This window comes from Canis lupus, chromosome 19 (assembly GCF_048164855.1).
Source record: "Canis lupus baileyi chromosome 19, mCanLup2.hap1, whole genome shotgun sequence".
NCBI lineage: Eukaryota > Metazoa > Chordata > Mammalia > Carnivora > Canidae > Canis > Canis lupus.
In genome coordinates this window covers 22328423-22352328 of record NC_132856.1, presented here as the reverse complement: position 1 = coordinate 22352328, position 23906 = coordinate 22328423, and the positions used below count along the sequence as shown (strand labels likewise).

The window sequence follows — 23906 nt, the reverse complement described above, 5'->3', positions numbered from 1 at the left end:
CCATCGAACTGCTTTGCTCCATGGCAAACGAGAACAAGAAATGATACACAATCAGCCAAAGTGCTCGAATATGAAGGCATAGCACCTGGAGGACATGACCACCCGTGCCCACTAACAAGCCCTTCAGAAACAAACACAAGTCTTCCTCTGGCTGCTTGCATGGCTTCTCTGAATGAACTGAGCCTGTTTAAGTCACATATGATCCATTCAACACAACCTTGCAAAGGCTGAGGCTGTAATCACATGGATATCAGAAAGCTTAAAGAAGCCAAAATGGCCCACTTCTTGTCTCGCTTGGAAACATGACAGAGCTACTGATTTCAAAAGATCGATTTTTGTGCTGAAGGAACTTGAAGAAAAGGACAAGAACTGAGTTTAGCATGCTTATTTGTTGTCATTGCCAACAGAGCATACTCTGGAAGTATTCTGGAAAATTCATAATGTCCAGGCCAATGTATTTATAGTAAATTAAAGCAATGCTTTATTATTATGATTATTTCCTTGGTTACAGTGTTGATGCTGAAAATTTAAGGAAAATAAAGCCCTTGTTATCATGCTCGTGAAAGATTTTAAGCTAACAAAAAGTTCAGTCTTGATTCCAGGGCAGTTAATTAAGGTTGACCAAGTCAGGCAGAAGTAAATTAACTTGGCTGATCAATTATTTATATGAAGCAGAATAAATGCCCTTAAAGAACTTGGTCTGTTCATGAAAGGATGTGTAAATTAAACTAAACATAGTTTTGTAAAATATATTTCTACTTCTATGGGGGAGAAGAGAAGTTAATGGTGAAGTCACTTGTAGGAAAATGATGATGGTGATGGCACGGTCCTCCCACATCCCAAAGAGAAGAGCCTCTTTCTCATTGTTCATCCACTGCCAGGAAAGAAGGAAAATGGAAGGCATTTTGAGCTGGGAGGGGGCGTGGTGGAGAAGAAGAAAGGGAGGGGGGAGGGGGAAAGAGAAGACAGGAAGGAGGTAGGGATGGGAGGGACAGACAAGGGGAAGGAGCAAAGGTGGGAAGGGAAGACAGAGGGATGAGAAGGAGGGAAGGAGGAAGACAGCAACTCTGAGAATGGAGAAACTATGTGAATTCCTGTATTTTGGAACTACTTCGTCCTCAAACTCCGTGCAGTTTGTAGACGGGACAAGAATAAAGGTGGGAGTCAGGCTAGCCCTAGTTCTAAAAGAAGGACTCATGTCACATCCTGATGATTCAAAGTCCACACTGATCACATTCATGCAACACAGGAAAGAAAAACTTGTGTGTATTAAGATATAAAGCAGGCATTTACTTCTGGGTCTCATCAGATAAATGAACGGTTTCCCTTTAAATGTGCAAGAGGTCTATCTGGCAACATAATATACATAAAGGAGTTGTAAGGAGCAAAGTGCAGCTAAGGAGATTCTTCTCTGCCAGCAGGCAAACAGCAGGGAGGTGCAGGACACTTAACCCAGCCCCTTACTTTCCATCTTCTAGCAGAAGCTCCTCCCATTCCAAATAGGGACTCAAGAACAGAAAGCATCCCTGAAGAAAGTCTGGCTTTGACAATGGAGATTTTGCATTTCCTAGTCGGTGGCACGTGGTCTGCAAGTGTTCACCCTTCACCTGGCAAGATGCCCTGGAGCAGCAACAAGGTGAAGGGCTGGTGGAGGGATTACAAGTGAAACTGAGGGGTTAAGGAAGCAGGTGAAGAAAGGGCAGGATGGAAGGCCCCCAAGTGGCCCCAAGATGCAGAATCACTGTAAGTGGGGATTTTGTAGCATACTCTCAAAGAAAAAGAAAGGGAGGAGGAAGACTGAAAGGCGAAACAAAATAATGCCAGCGGATTATTTTCACATCTGAGATCACTCCCACAAGTTGTGAATGAACTCTTCAGACACGACTGTCTATCCACTATCCAATGGCAGGGGTCCCATTTCACGGAAAGACCATCCATGGGTCAAGTTTAGGAAGAGAAGTCAGTGTGCTGCCTGTGTTATGAAGGCAACATCTTCCAATACCAAATTTTCATAATTATAACAGAAAGGCGTAAATTTTCTAATGCATGGCAGTTCAAAAAGTAATCAAGGGAATGAGCCGGAGGGCTATTTTAATGTATGCAAAGCTAGTGACCCACAGTAAATGGGAGGTAAGCTACAATGAATGCAAAGTAATGCACACATACTGAAGTCCTGGTCTGATGAGGGACGGCTAAAATTAACACCCAATTAATTTCCGAATTGACAAACAAATGAAACCCATAAATCTACTTTCTCATTAATTTTCCTGTGGTATAATTTAAAGCAGTAATATGAGGGCAAAAACTGAGCATTATCCATCATAAATATCAAAAAGATAGCACTGTAACACTATAAATTATGCATATTACCTGTTGTTAAAAATGATTTATGTATTATCAACTTTCTTTATCGTGCACTGTAGATATCTAGATCTATCTTTAAAAATCTGGAACTTCATTTAGCACTTAGGAAGAAAAAGTTCAGGAGCAACGAAATAGTCAAAAATGTGTTCACAAAAAAAAAAAAAAAGAAAAGAAAAAAAAGAGGCTGCTTATGTAGCCATATGGGAGATAAGGGCAAAATTGGAATGTTTCTAAATCTTAGGTCAGCAGAGGTTGAGGATATCATGGCAAGTGTCGAGCTGGGCCTCTCAACAGAGAAAGAAACAGCTCTAGGAGCACCCCTCTTGGAAAGCTGTGGTACACCCATTCTCAAGAATCTACTGCTGCGGGAGATGCAGGATTTGGGGCTGGAAAGGAACGGGTACAGGCGAGGATGTCCTGGATGCATCTCAGACAGCTAGAGCGGGGGAACCGACAGCTACGGGTGCTCAGCAAAGCAAGGAATCTTCAGTCGGCAAGAAGTCTGGGGGGATAATTACGCTCACTGGTAGTAATGTATGGTAGCTCTCTTACCTTTATAGTTTAAAGGAGGAGAAAAAAAAGAACTAGGAACTAGTGTGTATTTATCAATCAAACTAGAAGTACTCTCTGTTTATCAGGTAAACAGATAAAGAGGCATTCAGAGTAGAATGATCCCCTTCCTGGCCTCTCCCAACTCCATTTCTTTAATAACAATTTGAGGGGGAGGGGAAGCCTTTATTTTGAACTTGACTTTCAGGCACACCCTGCATATACGTTCTGAGACCCCCAATGGATGCCTGAAATCGCAGATAATACCAAATCCTACATACATACATATCTATGATAAAATTTAGGGATCCCTGGGTGGCGCAGCGGTTTAGTGCCTGCCTTTGGCCCAGGGCGCGATCCTGGAGACCCGGGATTGAATCCCACGTCGGTGCATGGAGCCTGCTTCTCCCTCTGCCTGTGTCTCTGCCTCTCTCTCTCTCTGTGACTATCATAAATAAATAAAAATTAAAAAAAAAAAGTTATGATAAAATTTAACTCATAAGTTAGGGACAGCAAGAGATTAAAAACAATAATAAACTAGAGTAATTATTACGATATAGTGTACTAAAAGTTATGTGAATGGGGTCTCCCTCCCTCCACCAAAATATCTTAATGTACTGTACTCACCCTTCTCCTTCTTGTGATGACGTGAGATGATAAAATGTCTACGTGAGGAGCTGAAGTGAGGTGAATGACCTAGGCGTTATGACACAGCCTTCTAACAATACCTCAGAAGGAGGATAATCTGCTTTTCAACCCCAGTAGACCACGGGTAACTGAATCCACAGAAAGCAAAATCGTGGATACGAAGGACTACTGTAGTAGGAACTTAATACGTAATTGCTGAATTCTTAGCTAAATGATTAAATGACAGGAAAATCCAACTCCAGTTTCTCAATCAAATGAGTTCAAGGGCTTGTGCTGGCCACCACCTTGATGTTCCTAATTTTAAAATACCCTATGTCCTGCACTTCCTTTGGAAGGACTCATCATTTTGGATTTCCGAAACTCAGAAACTAAAGTAAGCCATTAAATTGTTTTAAGTCATAACGGAAGTAGGACTGTCCCAATCATTGAAAATTTGACGATACTCAATCAATGAAAAGCTCTACCAAAATTCAAGATCAACAGTTAATATTCAATTCAACTGGACTGGAAAAAGGTAGAGAGCAGGATGTTTAATTTTCCCTGTAATGCATGACTCACAACAGAGTTAGAGGAATAGGGTGGTAATAAAATAATGTTCCTAAGAAAAACATGATTTCCCTTTTCTACCAGACTTTCATAGTAAAGACCAGAAATTTTATATTTTCGAAGAAAAAGATTTTTTTTTTTAGAAAAAGAATTCTTGAATTCCAACACCAAGGCAGAACGGTTGTTCAGATGCATTGTATGTGTCTTGCTCTAACAGCCTGTCTTAAAAAAAAACTTCCATGGTCTTCATAAGTCATCAATAAGCATGGATAAAAACACCCACCCCCTTAAAAGTTACAAATGTCTATATTTTCAGAATTTCGGCCACTGTTGGTCTTGTTTTCCTTCCTTCCCAGTGGATAAGAGTTTAAGCGCTGTAATCATAGCAACTGTGTGCAAACTTTGGAAGTTAGAAAGGAGCTGCTCTAGGAAACAGAAGTACAAAGGAGAATGCATAACCCACTCCCTTGGCATATTAATCCAGACGAGCTCAAATAATTAAACAGAGACCAAAAAGGAGCTTTGTCAATCCTGTGTTAGGCTGTTTGCTTTGCCACAAGGAAGCCTCTGCAGCTTAGGGTATGATGGGGCCAGGTGTTCTAGGGAGCTTAATTAAAATGCATTTTTACAGAACAAAACAGAGTGTAAGTTTGAGAATTAACAAGGCCTGCCAAACTTGAATCGTCTGAACATTCAAACAGCTGAACTGTCACAAATAGCCTAGTGGAATAAAGTAACCAACAACCAGGTCGGAATTTCTTTTTCATTTCCATATATTATACAGTTTCATATACATGGGGCCAGGTTCCTGACATCAATTAGTGGCTAGCGTGCACAATGACACACTTCACCTATCTCCTGCTTTTGCCTCCAGCCCCTAACCGCTCTAGTGGCCAAAGTGAACAATATGTTCAGAGCATCACGGCAGCTTAGTGAATGCAGGCCATCAGAAGTCAGTGCTTGCACTTCTCCATTGTGTGAAAGGGACAATTATTTAATTTTATCCTTCAAAAACTTCAGTATGCATATATGTATTCCCCCCCCCCCCCACCCCGGAAAGTTGCTCTTACAGACAGATTAACAGGCTTTCTCTTGATATAAAAGACCACAATTTGTTGAAGGTCATTACCCCTAGCCTCCGCCCTCAACCCAGTCTGTATTTTACCCTTGTAATTTACAGCAAATGCTAGCAGGCCCTGCCTAGTATTGAAACACAACACAAATTCAGAAACAGCAACAAACAATAATTAAAAACACAAAAAACAAAGATGATGTAAGCTGTTTTCTATGTTGTTTGCAAAACACTGACAAAGGACAGGCTAATGTTTGGTCTTCTCTAATGTGACTCTCAGTGACCATGGGACAAGAGTTACACACATCAAGCTGAACAAAGAGACCCAATGTCTCCTTTATTTAACTAGAAATGATACAACGCATAGAACTCATTTTAAAATGAGACAGGTGAGAATATCAGGTAAGAACTAAAACACTAGCTTGTAAAAACATATGTAGATCAACTGTATGATTTCTTCCCAGTTAGGATGTCTCTTTATATCACCGAGAATTTGTTCACAATACATTAAACTCAAAGTTAATCTTCCCTTTGCAAACTTGAACGAGTACACCCATCACACACAGGATCCTATGGAGCCCACACAACGACACACAATGAACACACACAATAATACAAAATCCAAGGATTGTACCTTTCGAAGGTGACTGCCTTGTTCATAGCACTAGACTTTTTCTCCTACACCTTCTAAGTCCTTGTTTGCTCCACAAAGAGTTTTCTAGCCATCTGATGTTCTATTACTAAGCTAGTGGCCTTTCAGGAGAGCTCTCTCCCTTCTGAAAAAAGCAAACAACTGCATAGATATCATTACACTAAGGAAATCTCTTAGAAAAACCAAACAACTTGCTAATCTCTCCAGCCCCTTCATCCAAGCAAAAGATAAGAAAAGCAAACCTAAGTCTGTTTCAACCACATTCCAGGGACAAGTTCCCCTTTTTTCTTTCTTTATCAAAATTCTAGTATTTAAGTTTTCTTTTTTTTAAATGTGTGTGTGTTTTTTAAACAGACCTTGCAGGATAAACTGCTGCTCGCACCCCGCAAACAAAGCAATATTTGTTTAATAACGATTGCTGCCATGGGTACAGTAAACAAGGGGCCCAGCATTTGTGTTTATGAACAAACACATCATCTTACAAGAGCAATTTAACATTAACCAGGTGGAATAATCAACAGATTTCATAGGTGACACCAGGGGCAGGACTAATGTAAACAGGGCTAGGGAGGAGAAAGGGGCCACTCTTCGGAATCAAGGTCGAGGTAAATGCATTACAGAGTAAACAGCTGCAAAGAAGGCAAGATAAACAAACAGTCATTCTTCTGACATTTAGAGAGGCAGAAAGGTTGTATGTTACACAGATCAGCTGCTGACCACCATGAAATCAAACCAGTTGGAGACCAGGCCTGCCTGTTTGCACAATGCCATGTTTGCTTATAAACAACAATTTGCTGTTACCAACCTCGCATTACTCATCATCATATAAGCCAGAGCAAATCAAGTGAAATCCGGTTAACTCTTTGCTGGCAATGTTGCTCGGAAATAACAAAATGATGGCCCCCTTTAAGAAAAAAGAGGTCACCTCCAGATGAAGCAAACAGCTCAGTCAACGCCTTTTTACTTCCTGCCTTGTAGATAAAAATAAAGCATCCACATGGTTTAAACTACTAAAGATTGGATTTGGTCACAGCTCTAAAAGACTGGAATGTTTTCATGCTTGAGTAACTATACATTCATCTCCTGGGCTCATCTTCTTTTATCAATGAAATATATGGGTCAGACACCGATTCGGATCTTGAATGTTTTATCTAAAAGGAGAGCCCTCATGTTCCTTCTCTTCGAGTTTCTTGTTCCAAGATACCTTTAAGCGCACTGGGTCCACACGCAAACAGATGTGTTTCTCAAGTACGCAGCAAAAAATCAAACTATATCCGGGTATGATGCCCTTAAAAAACACGGTATAAATAAATTAATCAACTGATGTTACAGAGAGCCACTCAGGAGGTCAGTTTGTCGGATTATCGAATAAATCTGAGGTCTCTGAAGAGTGAGTGAGTTCAATGTCTACACTAACAGAAGTGTTATAAATGTTTCATCTTCAAAAATGTGCTTCATGTACAAGAACATGTAAAACAGTTTGCTGTGTATTATAAGAAAGCTATCATGTTTTATCACAGATAGTATATTTAGGTGTATAATTTGCAATTGAAGCATTATTTTTAATCTACCTTTCAGATTGTTTAATATCACTATTTAATTGTGATCCGTGTGAACAGTATCTCTCCATTACTTTATATTTAATAAGCAAAACATACTGAAAACCAGTTTGCTAATTTCTACCTTACATTCATTATCAGCTAATTAATTTTTTAAAATTCTGTTTAATGTTAGTCCAAAGTACAGTAGAACCCTGCTGGATATCTAAAGCAAAATTTGAAAATGAGAAAATGAAATTAAAAAAAAAAAAAAACCTAAAAAACTAAAGATACTCCTCAGAGGATGGTGGCAAGTATATTAGTAACCTTCAGATTACTGCAACTTCCATCTCTAACAGATGTTAACAAAATTTTAGCGGTCCCCTCACCCATCACCGATGCCCACCACCAAGTCCACTCTAAACCTCTTCACCTTCTCTAGCTGCTCTTGCTTTCATCCCCTCCTCCTATAATCTAATCTTTGTTCTGCAACCCTAACATCACAGCTAACAAGAGGATTTTCTTTTGTGTTTCTGTTTTGTTATGCTGTGGTTTGTTTCCCAAGTCCATCACTGCTGACAGTCTCCTTTCCCCAGACCAATGCAACCCCTAAAACCTCATCAAAAGACTGGAGAACAAATGTCTGGTGAGCCCTCTGCGTCCTCGCAGGAGGGACTTTCTCAGGTCCGTGGACCTATTACCACCATATAGACCCACAGAAGGGACCCTGGGTCTGCTCCTATTTTGCCCTCACAAGCCACCTGGGACTGGAGCTGTTCCACTGCCCTCGAGAGGGAAAGCCAGCCTTGCCCCCCTTGGAATGATGATGCAGACTTGGGCCACGGGAACGGCTAACAGTAGGACTCTTCCTCAAATGCTTTGGAAACTGAACACTCTCAGGTGCCATGCATATGCACGTGGCCTAGATGAACAAGAGACAAAGAAAAGTGAAGTGCCTGATCTGACGCTCTAGTGAAACTCGCGGGGAGAAAGAAATGAAGAAGTAAAAGCAGAATGCTGTGACCCGCCATCCGTATTCCCCATCTGCATTACCCACACTATCCGCACTTCCAGTCTTTTCCAGGACTTCTCCGGCCTTCCATTTTTGTTTTCTTTTCCTAAAGCCTAGATGAACTAGAGTACCAGTGAAGGATTACAAAGAGAGTTTACAATTCTACAAGGTAATCCAAAGAGTTGAAACCATGTCTCTCGACAAAGGCCAATCGTAACTGAGCTGGGGAGTTTTGAGAGCCAAGCTAAACCTAGCCACATGATCGCTACCCAAACGAGGACGTGTTTATATTCAAAAGTGGTTCTACCGATTCCTTACCAAGAACAGGATAAATAATGTGCCTTTTTCCTCTGCCTCGGTTGGGTGGTAAAAACCCTAACCCAGCTTCAGTTTTACATGCATGTGCCCAGTTACTTATTTTGTTCCCCAAAGACCCCACGCTATAAACCTTAATTGCAAAATAAAATAAAAATAATTAAAGTGAAAGAACCCATTTGCTAAGAAGTCTTTTAAATAACCTGTTTGATCAACTATTTCAAAAGATGAGAACAATCCCAAGGAAGCTCTGGGTAGGCCCCAGAGTGACAAGGACTCTGACCTGTTCTTTCCACATCTCTCTGGGATGAAAATCTCCCAAGTTCTGAGATTCTCAGAATGGTTCATGGCACCTGAGGGGACACTTGAGCTGGTTCTCCAGGCTCAGGCATTCATTTCTACCTTCACCTTGGTGATTTCTGCCATCTAGCTCTATACCTCCACCAACACTATTTTTAAAATGTATTCACTTTTGACAAACATATAAATCTATTGCAGAGGAAACTTTGTATCACTTCGTCAAATGGAAAGCCAGTGTGTATCCCTTTATAGAAGAGAAAGACTTTATAATAAATGTAATACAACCCAACCAATGTTATTAAATTCTAGCTAGATCCTGCTGTCCACAAAGGCTCTGAGCAGGAGCCATGTTCTTTCTTTGTTAAATAATGAGCTTACAACTGGAAGAGAGAGATTAAAGACATACTAGTACCAAATGGAAACTTTCTCCTTGGCTTTATCGGAAGGATTAAAACAGGCTGAAAATGGAATTGCTTCAACATCAAATCGCAATAATGAGAACTGGTGAATGATTTATGAACTACCTAAAAATCCTCTTCCAACACACCAGTGAGTGGTACAAGCTTATGTACTGGGGCACTGGGCAAGAGGTGAGACTTAAGAGACCCCTGTGAGGAGCAGGTTATATCCCTGACTCCAGAGCATAATATTCCTAAGAATGCATTTCAGTAAGTGCTGGCACAGCGCCTCCTGTGTACACACATGCTGGTGGAGAAATAAATAATCAACTGACCAGACTTTCTATTCTTGGCCCCCAAAGCCATGCGGCTCCTGTGCCATGGGTATTAAGCCTGTACAAGACAGCGTAAAAATCAGACTGGCAGCTCCAACATAAGCCTCCCTCACAGGCCTGCCTTTTCTCACACCATCAAGGAACAACAGTTCATGGGCCACTTACATAGAGCTGCCTTTCTAGAACATGAGTTCAGAGTTTACTCAGTACCAAGTAACTACCATAGGATAAAAACTGTAAGCATATCACTCAAATGCTTTATTGGTCAAAAAGATGGATGCTTTTATGAGTCCAACCTTTTTTTGTAATGGAGTGCCACCGACGACCCAGCATTAGCCTCATTCCCTGCTATTAATCACACTTCTAAGAGCTCATTTTGCCTTAAAATCTTAAGAAATTGCTATAATTTAAAGACACGGTGTCTACATAATGGGAAATGCCTCATAATTGTATCATTTCACAAAATACAGTATTTTTTATGGGAACAATGACCATGATGCTAAGGTATTACAAAGTGGGAATAATTTATATATATAAAAGAAAAGTGAGATGTAAGCTGTCTTTTGTATTTGTGGCTTCCCACATCTGTACGCTTTAATCATCACCTTTGGGAGTCTGATTAATACAACGGCATCAGCGTATCGTTTACAGAGTTAAAAGCAAAACAACATTACCAAACAAATGAAGAATTTAAATGAAAGGGAGAAAGCCTAATGTAAAAAGATAGAAAAGATGTGAAAACATATCATGTGCTTTAAGAAAATTCCATCAGTGGTATATTCCTTATTCATCATCTATAATTCCTGGGCCTTATCTGTCCATGCAAAGAGAACTAAAGCAAGCTCTTCAAATAAGTGACTTCAGGACAAACTACAGGTATCTGCCAATTTACTTTCAGTATTATTTCAATAATATAATGATGCCCTTAACTTGTAAGTCTTCATCTCATTAAACCACCCTTCATGAACATTTAACACAGCTGAATACTATAAAGGAAAGAGTATCTGAAAGAGTTTTTCAAAATACAGAGCTAAAATAAATCTTTTTAAAAGTGCCCCTTCAATTTTTACTGCTATACAATTAGAACACAACATATACAAATCTTCAAGTCTTGCATACACACAAAAATGGTGCCATGATGAATGAAGGTAGGCTCCAATCAGCCACAAAGATTATGAATAGATATGGTGTGAATGGTTGCAAAGAATACTCAGTCAGCCCGAAGATGAGAATGCAGGTTTCATCCTATAGTCAGCAAGGGTCAACTCAGAAACTGAAACAGCCAGAGGCTGGTGACAAAGTATAGGTGGGGCTGGGTATCAAAGGGCTTGGTGATAAGTAATCACAACTCTGATAGAGAAGCCCCTTCTAACAGGGATATGCTCCCCCGTGTGGTGTCAAATGGTCACAATAACCACCTAGTCCTTGGACCCCCTGCTCTGTACCTATTTCTCAAGAACTAGAAGGGAACACTGACCCAGAAAGGATAGTTAGGAAGAAACTTATAGAGATGCCCATAAGAAGGGGAGAGCCTGAGGTGCTCAGAAGAGGTAGAGTGGGTGCCAACAGCAGGTCATTGACAGCAGCCTCCCTTCACACCCTGGGTGCTGGGGCCACTGGACGGCTACAGAATTGATAGTGGGACCACTTGATGTCTGACAACCTCAGATTCTCAAGAGGACTCATTCATCAACTAAACACCCAGAGAAACTTTCAAAGGTGCTGCTACTCCTTGGCATCTCTGTGGTAAATTTGAGTGGCTGGGGGTACTGGACACTGGGGCCCACCAGCGTCATCAATACCTGAGTTAAGATTCTCCAAGCCCGTGGAGAACCAACTAACTGATAGATGAGGCCAATGTATTTATCCAAGAGCAGATGCCAGTGGCACTTTCCTTAGACCAGTACAAGAGCAAGTACTCTGGCAGGGCTTTCCAGAGGAAATCACATATGCTTCCGACAGATAGGAAGTTACCACCTTTTACACTGCAACCATGGTACAGACAGAGCATAGTGCTATGGAGAGGAGCATGGTGTCACCTGGGAGCTTATGACAAATGCAAATTCTCAGGCTCATCTCAGACCTCCTGAGTGAGAATCTGCCATTTGATAACAACCTCTCCTCCAGGTGATTCAGAAGCATATTAAAGCTTGAGAAGGCAAGTGTGGTGGGAAGGGGAGCAGATACCAGACCAGACATACATGAACGTGATTTCCCACTCTGCCCACTTGAGGGTTTCAACAAGCCACCCAGCCACTCTATCTTTCCATTTCTCCTTCCCTAAAATCATACCATTCTGTATTTGGGTTCACTCATCACTCTGAGCAATATTTATTTTGTATCTAACATGTGTCAGACCCTGTATTGAGTGTTAGGGCAAAAATGTGGAACAAAACCTGATGAAGACCCATCAACATGGAGGTGACTGTCTTATGGGGAAGACACACAGTAATCAATTAGTCATATAAATAAGTGGAGATTAGAACTGTGTTAAGTGCTACTATGAAAAATGCACAGTGCTCTGAGAGCACACAAAGTTAATATATGTAAAGTGCCTTGTATGTAGTAGGTGTTCAATAAATCACAGTGATTATGAGTAGCCCATAAAACCCAGACCTTTGGGAAGCCACTAAAAAACTCCCAAGCGCTGAATACTCTTCTCCCCATCATAAAATGAGCCTGAAGTAGGACCGTGTTCTCAGTGAAGTGATTTTTTACCATATTTTCCTGCTTTTTCCTAGCTCTATGAGGAATACGACATCAATAAAGTCAACATTTCTTCTAATGACAGCTTAGAAAACGACATTAACTTTCCAGGTTATTGTTGAGAATTAACTCTTGTTAACCAAGTTGGAGTTAAAAGGAAAAGTGCAGAGCAGGACAGAGGGTGATACTGCAAATCAGTCTTGTTCTAAGCAGTCTTCTGATTATCATTTGAAAGCCTTTAGATACCTAAAGACCAAATCTTTAATTGGCTTTTCAGCACCATTTCTTTGTATACGCAGTTTGCTAAAGTCCAGAAAGTACATGCTAATAATTGCAGGGAGGATGAGCAACCTGTACGTTCTACTGTGGACACCAGTAGTTAATTGATAGTGCACTTAGCACACGTCTATACAGTGGGAAAACTGGACTGAACAGGAATCAAAGAATGCCCATAACCAAACCCACATCACTGAGGATGCCCGCCCCAGGAGCAGAGTGACTTGAGTCTACCACATTATGTAGGAAGCTTTCATAACATTACAGCTGGGTGTGTTCAAGTGTTCCTTAATACAACCCTGCAAAGTCCATCAGGTCTTTCCCTTGCTTGTTTCCCACGAATTCACGAACTTTAAATAAAAATTTGAAATACGATGTCACAGCTCTCCATGTTTGTACAAGTTATAGGGTCCTTTTCAAGAAGCTGGCTTTCTTTCAACAGGTGGATATTTGTGATGGGAGATTTCTGACCTCACTGGTATCAGAATGCCCCTGATCAAAGAATAGAAAGCAACAGCTAATTTGAAAAAGAGAAGTATGTGCGTGGGAAACGTGGTTCGTGTTAAGACCTTAAGGTCTTAACAACAGTAGCTGAGTGATACAACCAAACAATGCTCACACATCAGAGCATTTGTTTTAAATTTTATAACTGGATTCATTGTTAGATGGAATAGAACACAGCCACTGGTAGCTTGCTTACTGGTCAAAAATGGGTGGTTTTCATTTATTCCTGCCTGGAATAAGATGTATCTTTAGGCAAACCATAAAAGACTCTTCACTACAGGGTACAAACTGAGGGTTGCTAGAGGGGTGGTGGGGGAGGGGGGGATGTGGTAACTGGGTGATGGAGATTAAGGAGGGCACTTGATGTAATGACCACAAGGGGTTACATGCAACTGGTGAATCACTGAATTCTGCCCTTGAAATGAATTATACATTATATGTTAACTAAATAAGAATTTAAATAAAAAATAAATAAGAATTTTTTTTTTTAAATATATCTTTAGGATAATTTCCCTTGGATCCAACTACTAAAAAATGTGAAGTAGGAGGGAAAAGGATATCCCTTAGAGGACTTTTGGAATACCTGGAGACACCATAGTTGCCACAAGCCGAGGGAAGAGGAGCTACTGGGAAGCCAGAGACGCTGCTAAACCTCCTACAATGCACGAGACAGCTTCCACAACAAAGTTCACCCAGTCCCGTGAGCCAACAGAGTCATGGTTGAGAAAAATGTTCTATGTGGATCTGTACTGTTTTTATTATGGGATCAAAGCAATGAGTCCTATTTCTTGTTCAATAATAAATTTATAATGTGCCTTAAAATTCTAATGACTCGGGATTTTTTTGCTTGCATTTCTACTTCATAAATACTACTGAACTGAGCACCTATTATGGGTCAGGTTAGGCAAGACTCAGGTGACACCCTGACATCTGAATGGAGTACAGTATTTGAAGAAGTTTAGGCATGAGGAGGGCAGAGAGGGGGCGGAGGCAGGGTGTGCTCCAAACAAAGAGGATGGGAGTGGCCTGCAAAGGGAAGTGGCTAAGCCTGAAAATGCAGAGTGGAGGCGGAACCTTAACTGAGCAGGAAGCGGGTAGGGCTGGGGAAGGCCAGCCTTCTAGGATGCAGATACAAGTGCCCAAGATGGAGCTCAAGGAGGGAGACTGAGGGACCAATTACTGAGTTTGAATCCCGGGCTGACAGAGGTGGTAAGGGCGGGGATTAAATGAAAGCTGGACCTCGCACCCACCTCCTGCTGCCTCTTGAGCACCTGCTCCATCTCCATCCAAGTCTTCCTCTCTCACTGGTCCCTCTCAGCTGGGCCTCTGTCAGGTGTGCTTGCCCACCTGAAAATAACCCTCCTCAACCCCGAGCATCTGTCAGCTCCCTCCTGCTCTCTCCTTCCTTCCACCACCAGCTGATGGAACTGATAGAAAGAACTATAGCTCACTGTCTCCACTTCCTGCCTCCCACTGGTTCCTCAGCCCACTGAGAGCTGGCTTCTGCCCCACCTCTCCGCTAAAAATATTCCTACCACAATTGCTAATGAGCTTGGAGCTGCTCAATTCTATTGACACTCTTCAATCCTTACCTCACTTGACCTCTCACAACACATGACACTGTCATTCATATTGTCTCTCTTGAAAAAAAAATTCTCTTCTCTCTGCCTCCAGGTTTCCCTGCTCGGAGTAGTTCTCTGCCTACACATCTGGTGGCTCCTTCTCACTTTTTAATGAGCTTTAACTTCCTCTGCTCATTCTTAAATGTTTCACCTTGCCTCAAGTTCCATCCTCAGTGCTCCTCTACTGGAAGCAAGGGTTGGCAAACTTTCTCTGAAAAGGGTCAGAAAGCCACTGTTCGTGGCTCTGTAGACCACAAGGTCTCTGTCCCAACTACTTAGAGCAGCAGTTCTGGAGTACAAATGTAGCCAGAAACAACACATGAACAAGTGAGTATGGCTGAGTTCCAATAAGACTTTATTTACCAGACAGGTGGCAGCTGGATTTGGCCCCCAGGGCAGCTGTTTGCTGACCCCTGCTCTAAAGCAACATCCCTGGAAGACCTTATCCTTCCCATGGCTTCACCTCATGTCTGCCAGGACTCTGGGATCATTTTTGCCAACCAAAATAACTTTCCAGAGTTGCAGACCCTACTCCCACAACTTTCTGGACATTTCTACCTTGATGTCCTAAAAACACCTCGACCTTGTCTCACACTGAGATCACCTAGTTCTTCCTCCATCCAAATCCAACCTGGGGGTTTTCAGGAAAGGGGGCATATTCCAAATCAAGAATTATCAGACGGCCTTCTTTCTCTCTGATTTCTCAATTTAACAATCCCCATCCATTGTCCCTTCTATATAAGTAATATCTGCTTCTCCAAACCGCTGCTTTGGAGTATGCTCACATCACTTTGTAACTCGGAATGTGAATTAACGCATCTCCTAGGCTGGCCACACCACAGCAAGTCTGATACTGTCACCTCTCTTGCTTCAATGACTTCCTACTGCCTCAAGTGTAGAGTCTCACACCTGAAGGCCTGTTCCACCCAGTATGAAAGTCACTAGCCACATGAGGCATATCCAACACTTAGAATGTGTCCAGCATGACAGGAGAACTAGATTTTTAATACATGGGCAATTTTAATGCAAATTACCTTAAATTCAAATTTAAAAAATACCATACTCGGTTAGGCTACTGGAAAACTTTTAAGTATGTGTTGAACAACTTGGGTATGTGAATCCACTAATCTATTTATTCAACTATGAGTTTTATGCAATTTAAATACAGACCAAGTATTTCTGATGAAATTTTAACATCCAAATTGAGATGATTTTTCAGACGCAGTATGCAAGAGAAGAATGTAAAAAATGTATCTTCCATAAATTTTTAATACTGATTACATGCTGAAATGATATTTTGGATAAGTTGGATTAAATAAAGTACTATAGAATTTATACCAGATTCTTTTCACTTTTCTTAACATGGCTAATAGCTTAAAATCCTTATATGGCTCTTTTACTTATATTGCACAGCACTGGCCTAGGCATATAGCTCTTCATGATCCACTATACCAGGGCCCTCCATCTTGCCTCCGCTTCCTTGTCTAAACTGTGGCCAACTCAACAGACTCTAATGCCTCTATACCTGTAGCCACAGGCTCCTTCTACCTCTGTATGTCTGCCGTGAATCTTTAAGAAGCTAAATCCTATTGAATCTCAAAATTCAGCTCAAGCTAAGAAGCTTTTCCAGACTACCTTCACCACCAAGTGTGAATAAGCCTTCTCCCATAGGGTCTCATCAAGTTTGGTACTAAACTTTTGCATAGCAATCAGTACACTGCATTCTAATTTTCTGAATGCTTAACTGTAAGCCAGGGATCATGTTTTGTACCCAACAGGGTACCAGGCAGTTTGATAAATAATTCAATGCCAGATGAATGAATGAATGAATGAGATCCTGTGCCATAGAACTGATAAGCTGGGAGTTGATTATAAGGGCTTAGCCAGCATCAATGAAAGTTCTCAGATTTCTAGCCCACGTAATTGGGAGAATAATGATGCTCTTGTGAGAACAGCCAAGTGAGGGGAAGAGGTTGTCCTCAGGAGAGAAGCAGAAGTGAAAACACGGGCTGGTGGGGAGCCATCAGTACAGAGGCTACAGCTCAAAGGGACTGGGTAAGACTGAGGGGCGTGGGGAGGGTCCTTGGGAAAAATCATAGTCCATTCCTATATTTAGGAAACAGGAAGAGTGACATTTACTGAATACCAAGTTCTAGTCTTCACAACTACCTTGTGGGGTCCATATAACCTCCATTTTTAAAGAAGGAAACACCAATGATATGAAAGTATTAACAGACATACACACACAAAACTAGTGGACAAGAATTTGAATATCAAAGTCATCCAATCTCTGTCCATTACACTACAGAGGCGCAGTCAGGGCTAGAGCCCTCGAGAGTGACATAGAAGGTAGAAGGGAGTTTCAAGAAGGAAGGAGTGGTTGGTGGTTTCAAGTGGTTTAGAGAGCTTGAGTTCGATAAGATGACAGAGAAGGCAAGAGGGAATTCCCCCACCCAACATCAAGTATCTTCATCCTTCTTCCCTTTTCTCTTTTCCTTCTGAGATTAAGAGGGTGTTCACCCTCTACCTTAACTCTTAAACCTGTGCCCTCATCCATCAACTACCATCTCACCAACATCAACCCCCCCCCCCTTACTGGCTCCCTCACTTTAGCCTCTACATATATTCAAGGTACTTGGACCCTAAATAATCATTTCCAGAGTACCTGTCTGCTCTTCCGTTGCCAACCTTCAACCCCTTTCTTCGATTCAGGTAAGTATCTTGAAAGGGTTTGGTCTCCAAGTTTTTATCTACTACTTTCAACTCTCTATACTGTGGATTCTCAATTTTCCAGACTAGGATAGTGGTACCTAAGCTCTGAAGCCAATTAGAATGAAGGGCTTCACCCAGATCCAGTGTATGAAGGCTGGGGTACAACCCTGGAGGCAGAATTTATAACAGGCAGGCCAGGGGATGTGTAATCTCATTGTCACTACCCAACTATTCAGTATTGGTATTCTGTTAGATTCTTCTATGCCCTGTATATTTGCTTTATCTCCACTGATTCCTTAATTACTCCAGATTGGATCCCTGGAAGCTACTTCTCTCTTTATTAGTTATTTCCACCACTCAAAGTTATGTAGATTCCTTAAAACTCAACATGTCCAAAACAAAACGATCTATCCTCAAAACTTCTACTTTCCTTAATCAGAAAAAGTCACTGACATCTCTTTTGACACAGAGTTGATCACAAGGACCTGGTAATTCTTAGTCTTGTGTGTTAGATTTCTTTTCCTCATTCCCATGGCCATCCAGCTACCATCATCTCTCACCTATAATACCCAGTGACCTTCTGCTACTACCATACATATGATTTCAAAACAAAAGCCAATCTGATCAGGTCACTCCCCAGCTTGCAAACCTCTAAAACTCCCCTCTTCTCGGAGGCTAATCTTAATTTCTTTGCTTGGAGTAACAGGCCCTTTGTAACTTCCCAGGCTTTTCTCCTGCTAGCCTCCTCCACTAACCCAGCACTACTCCCAGTTACTTGCTGTTTTCCAAACATGCTTTGCTCTTCCATATTTTTACATACACTGTTATCTTCCAGCTGGAAGCCACTTTTCTACTATTTTGGTCAATAAACTCCTACGAATACTTTGAAACCCAGCTCAAATGTTATTTTTAGAGAGGAGATACACTTCTTCCCAAGTCTCCAGGTGAACTTTATTTTTATGTTGGCTAAAGATCAGGCACATTTTCTTTATGATTATGACTAAACATCTCTTCCCATTAGGTCAAGAATATCCTGTCACTTCTTCACCAAAGCCTAATAGTACTGGATACTTACTATCCAGAATCTTGCTGAATGAATGACTGAGATCATGAGCAATGGAAGGATGCAGAGTGTAGGCATGAACAATCAATCACACCTCCAGCTCCAATATGGCAGCTGCTCAATAAACTGAGAATTTCTTCATTTTGCAGACTAAAGAGATGATCAAAGAGGAAAAAATGCTGCAAATTCTGAGTCTAGAGAAGGAAAGTTTCACGAGTCATATGACCAACATCTTTAATAGTAAAAGAGGAATTAAATCATCTTCTGAGATCGAACGTAGGTGTAGCAGAGGCTCAAGCATAGTGTATAGTCGGTGCAGTGAATGAGAGAAATCTGAAAGCATAAACACTGGGGTTAATGAACCCATGACGACTTGCTTTGTTGAGTCCAGAATGCAGAGCTGCCTATGAGGCATGGTTCTGAGAGCACTGCCAGTGGTATGCATTAGCTTTGAAAGAGCAGGGAATGCCATAGAGTTGCCAAGGCCAAAGCGGTGGAGGAAGAGAGGATATGGGAAAGAAAGACAGGAGAAAGCGTGCTATGGAAATGGTTAGTTATTGATTCTATGCTGGTTGGGGAAGAAAAATAGGATGGAGAAGATAAAGTACAATCAATTCAAGTAATGGGAAGACTACGAGCAAAAGAAGGGTGCGAAGTACCGGGGTAAAACAAACAAAAAGCAGTGAGGTTTAGATGAGCTTCTAAAATCACTCAGCAAGTAAAAGGGGAAGGGTCCGGCACCTCACACAGTGACACACAGTAGGTGTTCAGTACTCACGTGCTGAATAAATGAGTCAATGACTGTATGGGACAGAAGCATCCCCTCACCCGGCGATCCCACATGAGCTGCCAGCATCTAATTTATCATCAAGCTCATTAGAAAATAATCACACATGAACAGTGTATGCCAAGGACACCCCACAGCCTAGTTGTTTTGACAAGGTTATATTTGACATTATTCTAACATGATAATGTAGGCAAAATGTTTAAGAGTTAGAAATAGCTCCATAGGTGCCCAAACCCACCAGGACGTGGCACACTGCAGTCCGTCACTTGGCGCCTCTTGAATGAATGAATGAATGAATGGACACGTAGACATCAGTGGAAGAAGGATGATAGAATATATATTACTTACAGTATCTATACTGAACAGCCATGACCTTTCAAAATCATCATCCAAAGGAAAAAAAAAAATCATCATCCAAGGAAACTCCATCCACTGAACTCAGACTCAACCAGCAACATGGAGTGAAGAGTGAAGGTGTGAAGAGTGAAGGCAGCTTGTGTCTCAAAAATTTAGATGACACAAAGCCATGAGCTGAGAGGTGGCAGTGTGTGAAGGTGCCTGATTTCTGTTGCCTGCTATGCGGTGACAATACATATGCCGCAAAAATGCTGTCAATCCCCTTTGCCTGGATAGCCACAGTTCAGAAGTGGCTCAGTCTGATCAGCAATGAGCTCTCCATTTAATGCTGCTTACTTCATAAACTACTACTGCAGCTCAATTCTCTCAACAACTGGGAAAGCAACAGAGCTGATAAGAGAATTAATGCTTTCTTTCCAAATCACATCATCTAGGATAATAAAAGTATGTTAGACAAATAACTCTTAAAAGAAATAGGAGAAAAACAGTTTAACATAAAGCTCTAAGCTATATTGATGTTTATAAGCATTACGGGGTGGTGGTGAGGGGGGAACTTCCGAGCTAAGTCATAATTGCTAATGCTACGGATCTGTTCCCTGTAGAATTCTCCGAGATAAACACAGCTTTGCATATTTGGAAGGTATTTTGTCTGTTAAACATTCCCTTTACTGTAAAGAATTTTTCTTTACCAGGAGTAGCTAGCTCTTTTTCACTACTCATTTCCAATTCTCTGCCCACTTGCATCCCCTATTCAGCATTCTGGATTTCTTCTTCAAACGCTAATGCTGGAAGAGAGCTTGTGAACCACAGGGTTGGGTACGGAAGCCCCATTACATCTACAGAAAGAGGATGTGAAAAAGATTTCAATGCAGAGCAAGACCGGACACAGAAAGTGGTGCTGACCACAGCGGCTCAGGGTGGGCTAAGGAAAATCAGGTCTTCAGATATTTAGGCAATACTTTGTGAGCCAGGAGGTTCATAAAAATCTGTGACCTTCTAGAAACAAATGATGGGGGATCCCTGGGTGGCGCAGCAGCTTAGCGCCTGCCTTTGGCCCAGGGCGGGATCCTGGAGACCCAGGATCGAGTCTCACGTCGGGCTCCCGGTGCATGGAACCTGTTTCTCCCTCTGCCTGTGTCTCTGCCTCTCTCTCTCTCTCTCTCTCTCTCTCTCTCTCTCTGTGTGACTATCATAAATAAATAAAAAAATAAAAATAAAATAAAAATAAAAATAGAAACAAATGATGGGTTTCACAGATGAAACCTGAATGATTCCAAGTTTCAAAAAACCTGCTGGGGAGATAGGGGTGGAGGAAAAAAACTTTTGTGTCAATGTGCCTATTTTTACAAGTAACTTTACTTGACACATCAAGGGCATGGGCACTTTTTTGGCAGCCTGTGATGCCGGCCTCCTCTGGGGAGACGAAGTTTAAATTACATTGATTTTAATCTTCCCATTTACTCGAGCTAACTAGAGTCCCTCTGGTTAGAAACCTGGGTGTCTCACTTTGTCTTGCCAGGTCTGAATTGGTAACAATCTCGGGATCTTTTTTTTTTTTTTTTTTCTTTTTTGTAGGCGAAGCCGGATCCTTCAAAGTACAGATTCCAGCTCTAAGTCTGATGGATAATGCTGACATTAGAGTGCTGCCTTTCTGCTTTTGGCTTCGCTCAGCAGGCCCAGGCTAGATCCCTGCCAGCCTCCCTGCCCCATCCTAGCCTCGGCCATCCTTAGAAACCTGAGCACTTGGTCAAGGGCCTCTACCAGGCATAGGTGATGTCAGGGTCTCCCCTGGGGTGCCCTTTTCCTTCCTGGGGTTCCCTCTCTTCCTCTTTCCCTCCATACATCTTTCCCCTGCTCCCTCTTCTCTCGCTGTGAGTCAGTCCCCCCACCTCCTTCTCTCTCTCTCTCCATCTCTCTCTCCCCCTCCTCTGTGCATCTCACCACCTTGCCCACTCTCAGTCTCTGGGCGTGTGCGCTAAGTGAGCTGTCACCAACCAGTAAGAGGGGCTGTGCACGGCTGTGCTGGTCAGACTGGGGTAGGAGCCAAAGCACGCGGGATGTCAGACAGCAGCTGACAGTCCCCTCTGATGACAGGGCAGGGTGAGCAGGACGTTTCTGGTTTGGCTGTGGGTGGGGACAGTCATTCTGGTCTTCGTGGTATCGGCGGTGCCGGGGCCCCCTGGACCACATGAGAAGGCCGGTGTGGTTCCAGCGCGGCAGCGGTTCTCATGCTCTTACTCAGCCTTCCACTGACGCACGGGTGGCTCATGACCCACGGCAGTCCCCTCCTCATCGCTGAGCCAGGACCCAGGCCCTCTTGGAGGCTGCCTCTGGGGCCGCCCGGGGAGCATGTCACTGTCGCCACCCCAGCAGCAGATGGCTTTTATCATCCTCGTGGTTCCTCAGAGTCCCCTCACTATGCAGATCTAAGACTCAGGATGCGAATCGTGTTTACCTGAAGACCACGGGGCCAAAACCAGACGGTGTCTTTCTCCTAGGAGCAACAGAGCCCCCTGATATATATAACATGACTGTAAGCATGCCCATGTCAACACAGAATGAAAATACTCATTCCACCCCCAATGAGAAAAGAAAAAAGAAAAAAAAAAAAAAAGAAGAAGAAGAACTGTTAGCCAATTTGAATTATTCTAAGGTCCGGCTCAGTCTAGAGCTTATCTAACGGTCTATTGAGTTCTCAGTAAGTCATGTGAAGGGAAGTCCTATGATAACATTTCCTGAGACTTCTAGACATTTGATTAAGGAGTTATAAATCTTAGAGTCTGACTTGTCACAAGCAGAGTGAGATTACACCCAGGGCTGTCAAGATTAGGTAAACTTGTCTTGTTCTCTTATAGGTCTTTCTCAGCCTTATACCATAGATTAAAGATTTTTTTTAAGATAAAAAAATGGTTACCATCGTGCTCGATGTTTGAAAAAAAAAAAAAAAACTAAAGGAGTATAAAGTGACAATTTTCAATCTTCACCTCCTGAAAGGTGTTTACCTGCTGCTCACTGGCAAGATTTTAATAGGCAGTAAGAGAAAGGGAAGGAGGATTGCCTGCCGGGCTGGTCCCCATACTGTTGTCCAATTAATTCATTATGGCTAAATGAATAACCTGTATTAAATCAAAAAATGCGCGTGAGCTACGTAACCCCCCATCTTCCAGTAACCCATTCCAAGATCGTGGTGGAATTAAATCAATACCTTCGGGGGTGGGAGGGGATCCAGAAACCTCTTTACATGAGCCCTGTCAAATTCTATTGCTAATTTTGAATTGACACATGATTCTAGGAATGACCAGCGGTTACCATCAGCAAACCTGTGGAGACCGAGGTTTTCATCCCACACGTCACTGGAGGAGAGGATATTTAGGGAGTTCTAGGTCAGTGGGATGCTTCCTCAGCTTAGTGACAAGAGATTTGGTACCTAAGTGAGAACTTACTGATTCCAATTCTCCATACATGCCGAAATTATTGGGTTAAATAAAGACATGACAAGCTATAAATCAACTTGCTTTTTTTTTTTTTTCCTGGGGAGTTTTTACTCAGGTGTACTCTAAATGTGCATTAAACTGCAGCTCCATTAAGCAGTTACAATGAAGGTAAAGGGCGCAAGGCTAAATACCACAGGACCTTGTATGGATCTCCTGGCTTTAATGGAATCAGGTTTTTAACAACTCTTTTTTCGTTAAATACAGTCAGTGTCAGGAAGATGCGTCCCACTCATAAAGCAGCGCAATGACAATGTACAGTGGCACTAACACAAGGACATAGTTCATCATGACATTTCCAGCAATTCCCAACTGATTAGGGTCATTATGTTGGAGGTCTGATTTATGTTGTCATTTCCTCTCACCGATCCTGCATCAATGAATCTTAATGAATTGGTAAATAAGGGTGAAGATTACACTCTATGACACTGAAACATTCCTCATTCTCAACACCCGAGATTTATGTAGCCAATTAGTGACTAACAGAGAAAATTGGCTGGCAGAAAAATAATATTCTTTATGGTACAAAATGGAAAAAGCTTTCTCGTTGAAGGGCAATGCCACAGCAAAAGTCCATAAAGTAGCTTGATATGTGGAAACACAAAAGATGTTTAAAATGTGCTGTAAGAGGTTCCCTAGTAAAATGCTTTTACTGTGGG

The 23906-nt window shown here is 41.9% G+C and overlaps 1 protein-coding gene across 6 annotated transcripts in view; it reads right to left on the bottom strand.

Annotated features, from left to right (window-relative positions):
* FOXP1 (forkhead box P1) overlaps positions 1-23906 on the bottom strand; it is a 375747-nt gene that overhangs the window by 236308 nt on the left and 115533 nt on the right. Inside the window, exon 1 of one of the 6 annotated variants that reach the window (XM_072785385.1) lies at positions 5814-5830. The exons of the other annotated variants lie outside the window; for them this stretch is intronic. The gene's annotated coding sequence lies outside the window, so the exon portion shown is untranslated. Of the gene's footprint in view, positions 1-5813; positions 5831-23906 lie in introns of those variants that run through there. 6 annotated transcript variants of the gene reach the window in all.